The sequence below is a fragment of the Carica papaya genome, chromosome 3 (assembly GCF_054855325.1).
Source record: "Carica papaya isolate Zhongbai chromosome 3, ASM5485532v1, whole genome shotgun sequence".
Lineage (NCBI taxonomy): Eukaryota > Viridiplantae > Streptophyta > Magnoliopsida > Brassicales > Caricaceae > Carica > Carica papaya.
In genome coordinates, this window is record NC_142311.1 from 24,607,716 (window position 1) to 24,613,715 (window position 6,000).

General features: G+C 39.0%; 1 pseudogene; it reads right to left on the reverse strand.

Moving 5' to 3' along the window:
• Positions 1-3,331, reverse strand: part of LOC148267362 (uncharacterized) — a 32,525-nt pseudogene extending 29,194 nt beyond the window's left edge.
• Positions 3,332-6,000: the final 2,669 nt, after the last annotated feature.

The window sequence follows — 6,000 nt, forward strand, 5'->3', positions numbered from 1 at the left end:
TAACTCCAACAATAACTAGGCTAATTATAGGAATGTAATTGTTATGTAACTCCTTGTAACTCCAATCTTCTTAACCAACGCCACTAATTGTTTATGGCACCATATAGTTATGGGCTCATTCTTGTAATAACACTAAGAAAAGACTTAAGCCCAAAATGAGTTATACTTAACTATATGAGCTTAATTAACTCAAACTAAAATAAAACAATCCAAAATATTTAAAATAACTCAACTAATCCAGCCTATACACAAGGCTTATTCATCCATTATCAATAAGACTCAAACAAGCCCAAATTATTCCAAATCACTTAAATCCAATTAAAGTTACGAATTTGGGTTGCTCAAAAAGCTCATATTTGAACTTTCTACAATTGGCCAGCCCATCATCCACATGTTTTTGAGTAAAAACTTGGACCAACTCGTTAAGCTTCTTTGCCTTTGATCTTGTTACTGGTCCGCTGAAACTTTTCAGGTTTTGAACTGTATTTGCGTTTACATCATTTGAAATTTGCTCCAAGTCACCTTCTGATGCTTTTTGAGTATCTTGAGTATTTTTAGCCTTGTTTGCATCACCAACTCAGGTGCAAACCTAGACAGTTGAACAAACTTAGCAGCATTACAGAAAAATTGCCTTGTCGAAGGTCCTGGAACTCTTCCTCTTTCTAACCTAGACTGGGAAAAAGTTATTTAGAAGGGATACATAAATCTATTATAAGTAATAAGAACTGACAAAGTCTCCTTCTTCAATCTCTGCTACTCCTCTGCCTCATCGGTGAACATGAAAGCAACTAGAGGAACCTTCTGCTCATCATCGATCTCTAGCATAGTGAAAATTTTCACTGTCTGCATTATCCAACACATAGCGATCATCGGATCAAGACCACCCTAAAGGAAGGAGGGCTAAACGTATGAAATTAAGATATGCTGTTGGCGGTTGCCCTATTATGCACAACTTGATCTTCTCCAAGTCAAATGTAACACCCCAAAAATCTTTGCGCTTAATTTGTAATTGTGAACCCTATTTATTCGAGCCTTAAGGCTGCTTAAACTCTTTAGATATTTCATAATTTTCTGATAAATATCATATTTCGTATTTTAAATTCATATTTTTAATTTATTTAAATAATTCTTAAATTTATATTTTTTGTTTTTATTATTTAAAAAAATAATATTTTCAGAAAAAAAAGAGAAAAGGCATAAATCCCACTGGAAACCACCCCCCCCCCCCGAGAAGGGTTCTGCTCGCACGAACATCGCACGTCGCCGTGTAGCCAACATAGGATGTTTGCACTGTGTGCACATCCTATCCACGCGAGGCGCGAAGCCCGGTCTATTTGCCCTGTGCGTGCATTGTCCGTGCAGTATGCCTGCGTGCAGCACTCACGCGGATGGGTGGGCACGTCCTGTGCCTAATCACGTGCGCACACACGCGCACAACGCATGGTGCCCGCACGAATGAACCTCTCTCGCGGGTGTTTTCCCACGGGATTTTTCCCCATTTTTCTGTTTTCTCCTTAAAATTATTTTTAATAAAAAAATGTGTAAAATAAATCAAAATAATAATAAAATAAAAATAATTATAACATATGAAATTAAATAAAAATTAAAATAAAAATAAAATAATGAAATCAACAAAAAATTGAAATTATGAATTTAAATCACAAATTATAATGTAAAGCTATGAAATAAATTTAAATGAGTTCAGGTGACCTTAAGGCCCAAATAAATGGGGGTTTTCCAAATAAAAATTTAGCGTGGTGGTTAATGGGGTGTTACATCCCCCCGACCTTAAAAATTTTGTCCCCCAAATTTATTTCAAATAGGTCTAGGAACTTCTCTCTCATCTTGCTTTCCAACTCCCATGTATCCTCTTCCGGAGTATGGTCCTGCCACTGCACCTTCACCATGGGGATCATTTTGTTGCGTAAAACTTTTTTGGTCCAATTAAGAATTTTCACAAGGAGTTCCTCATAAGTCATATCAGCTTGTACCTGCGTCTCATCATGAGGAATGATATAAGAAGGGTCAGGGTGGTACCTTTTGAGCATGGAGACATAAAAAACATCATGTAGGCCCGTAAACTCTCAAGGTAGAGTAAGGTGGTATGCTACAAGTCCAATATGCTCCACGATCGAAAAAGGTTTCACATAACGGGGGCTCACTTTCCTCTTTTCTTGAACTGCATTTTTCCCTTGTAGGGGAAAATCTTAAGGAAGACTTGGTCTCCAATGATGAATTCCAAGGGTTCTGCGATTTTCAATGTAACTGTTCTGGCAACTCTAGTAGGTAGTCAAGTTTTTACGGATGATTGCAACCTTCTCAACAATCTCCTTGATGTTCATTCTGGTCCTAAATAATGTTGGTTTCTGACTTCGCTCCAGCAAGTGGGAGAACGGTAAGGCTTACCATACAGGGCTTCATACGGAGCCATGCTGATGCTGGAATGATACCTGTTATTATAAGCTAATTCACATAGAGAAAAATACACATACTAGTTATCGCCAAAGTCTAGGATGCAAGCGCACAACATGTTTTCCAATGTCTTGATAGTGCATTCAGACTGACCATTAGTTTAGAGATGATAAGCAGTATTTAAGTACAATACAAACCCAAGCACTTCTTGAAAATTGTCCCAAAAGTGGGAGTTGAATCAAGGGTCTCGACTGGATACAATGGATGAGGGAACACCATGGAGTCAAACAATCTCATCGACGTAGAGGCTGATTAATTTACTGGTGGAGTGAGTGGTCCTTATGGGCAAAAAATGGGTAGTCTTGGTTAGTTTGTCAATAATGACCGAAATAGTATTACGATCATAACAGGTCCTGGGTAGTTCGGTGATAAAATCCATAGTTACATACTCCCACTTCCATTCCAGAATTGAGAGGCCCTGTAACAAATCATCGAGTCTCTAGTGTTCTACCTTGACTCCCTAGCAAATAGGGCATCAGGAGACATAGTCAACAATGTCCTTCTTCATTCTTGGCCACCAGTATTGATGCTTTAGGTGCTGGTACATCTTGGTACTACTAGGATAGATGGACAGTTTGGAGACATGGGCAGCCTTGAGAATATTCATCCTGACAGTAATAAGGACCAAAATCCGATCCTCAAATATACCCAACCCATCATCTGAGAGTCTGAAATCAAGAAACTCGTCAGAAGAGAACTTACTCAAATTTTTGATGATTTCTTGGTCTGTGGACTTAGCTTCCCAAATCTTCATGAGAAGATCAAACAAAGCTCGGATCTGTGCGAGATATGTACCACTACTGTAGTGGCTGAGGTGGAGTGGCTGCATAGTATCTATTAACTTCCAACTGGAGGCCATGGTTTGGATTAACACTTCGGGCTCCTTTCAGCTCAGTGCATCAGCGACTACGTTCCCTCTATCAGGATGGTAGATGATCTTGCAGTCATAGTCCTTTAGGAGGTTCATCTAGCATCTTTGTCTCATGTTTAACTCCCTCTGCAAAAAGTTGTACTTTAAACTTTTATGGTCAGTATAAACTTCAAAGGTCTGACCAAACAGGTAATGATGCCATATCTTTAAAGTAAAGATGATGGCCGCCAACTCCATGTTGTGAGTAGGGTAGTTCCGCTCATGGGGTTTCAATTATCTAGATCCATAAGTGACCATTTTACATTGCTGCATCAAAATGCATTCCAAGCCAATATGAGGCGCATCGCAGTAGATCTGAAGTCTTCTGGTGTTGTCAGGGATGATCAATACTAGAGCAGAGGTAAGATGATGCTTTAATTCCATAAACCTTTCACCACAGTCGTACTCTCATATAAAAGGTATGCCCTTTCGAGTGAGTCAAGTTAATAAAGTAGTAATATTAGAAAATTTATTGATGAATCGCTTATAGTAACCTATCAAGCCAAGGAAACTATGTACCTCAGCTATATTGGTGGGCGGGTTCCAGTTGATCATCATTTCAACCTTGGCTGGATCTACAGAAACGCCTTCACTTGAAATCACATGACTAAGAAAGAAAATTCAATCCAACCAGAAGGAGCATTTGCTAAGTTTAGCAAACAGCTAATTTCAATCGACTGTTCCCAGCACTTCAGATAGGTGGACTGCATGTTCTTCTAGACTCTTGGAGTACACTAAGATGTCATCATTAAATATGATGACATACTGATCCAGTGCATGCCAGACAATCCTATTCATGAGATCCATGAAGGCAATAGGGGCATTAGTTAACCTGAACAACATCGCCTTGAACTCATACAGGTTGTATCTACACTGAAATCAGTCTTTGAAATATCTTCTTCTTTGACTCTCAGTTAGTAGTATCCCGATCTGAGGTCAATCTTAGAAAAGACTGTGGCTCCTTGCAATTGGTCAAAAAGGTCTTCAATTTGAGGTAAGGGATACTTGCTCTTTATTGTTATTTAGTTGAGTTCTCGACAGTTTATGCATAGTCTGAGGGAGCCATCCTTCTTTTTCACAAATAACACTAGAGCACCCCAAACAGAGTGACTAGGGCGAATAAACTTCTAGCCAAGAAGCTCAGAAAGTTGGTTCTCTAGTTCTGCGAGCTCAGCACGACTCATTCGATAGGCAGGTTTTAAAATTAGTTGGGTTTCAAGAATCAGTTTGGTAGAAAATTCTACCTCTCGCGGGGGAGGTAGGCGAGGTAATTCAATAGGAAAAACTTTTAGAAAGTTGCAAATAATAGGAATGGAGTATCCACTAAGATCAGCATTCATATTCCTGTTTATTCAATTATTAGAGAGAAAAAAAATAGATCTTTATTTCTTTTTCAAAGTTTGCAAGATTACAACTTTACTTTCAAAATCAATAATTGCCCTATATTTCCTAACCAATCCATTCCTAGAATAACATCAAATCTTAAGAAATCAAAGAGTATTAAATCCACAAATACATCTATGTTTGAAGTTTTTTTCTTAAAATCTTTATGCACACAGTGAGCTTTTAAAAATCCCCTAGAGGGAGTCTCTACAGTCAATATTTCTTTTAAAGGTTCAAATCTAATATCAAATTTACAAACAAATGCACAAGAGATAAAAGAGTGGGTAGCACCTGTTTTGATCAAAGTCTTGGCAAAAGTATCATGAATAGAAAGAATACCTTGGATAAGGATAGGAGTGGAGAGGACACTGAGCTATAGGTCTGGCCACGTCCTTCAGCCGCTGAGGGCGGTCCTTTATAAGATCCTGGGTGCTTCTGCACCGATAGTAGACATGATTAATACACCGACAAGGTAATTCACCATGCAAGCAACGACAATGCTGACATAGTTGGGAAGGTTGGGCAGGCTGTCTAGTAGGTGGAGACAGAGCAAGGGAAGGGCAACTCGGGTTTGTTTATTGGGGTGGTTACTTACTTGGTCGAGCAATCTTCTTTTAGATTGTTGGGGTTGTTGTTGTTGGGTATGGGCTCGGGTAATGTGTTGGTGTTTGGCTGAGATGAGGTCTTTGACCAACTAGGCATGTTCTAGCTCCTTAGCATAGGAGATAAGTCTCAACATCGCAACCTGATCATAGATATCTGCACGAAGGTCTTTCAAAAACTTCCTAACTTTATGACTTTTGGGGGTGACCATTAGAGGAACAAACTTAGATAATTCAAGAAATTGGGTTGTATATTGGGCAACCATCAGATTCCCTTGGCGAAGGTCCTGAAATACCTCCTCCTTCTTCTCTCGAATATAGGCTAGGAAAAAGTTATCAAAGAATGCATTCGTAAAAACTTTCAAGGTGGTAGGGATAGGTAGGACTTCCTTCTTAAGTCGCCACCAATGTTTTATTTCACCAATCAACATAAAGGCTATTAGAGGAACATTTTGTTCCTTAGGTAGGTCTAGGATAGAGAAAAGCTTCTCTATCTGCAAGATATAGACTTCGGCTATTAAGGAGTCAAAGCCACCTTCAAAGTGTAGCGGGTTAAGTTTCCTAAACTCTATTATGTTATGAGAGATAGACCTCTCAGCTATTCTGTATTCTGGGACAGGGTGTTGATAAGGG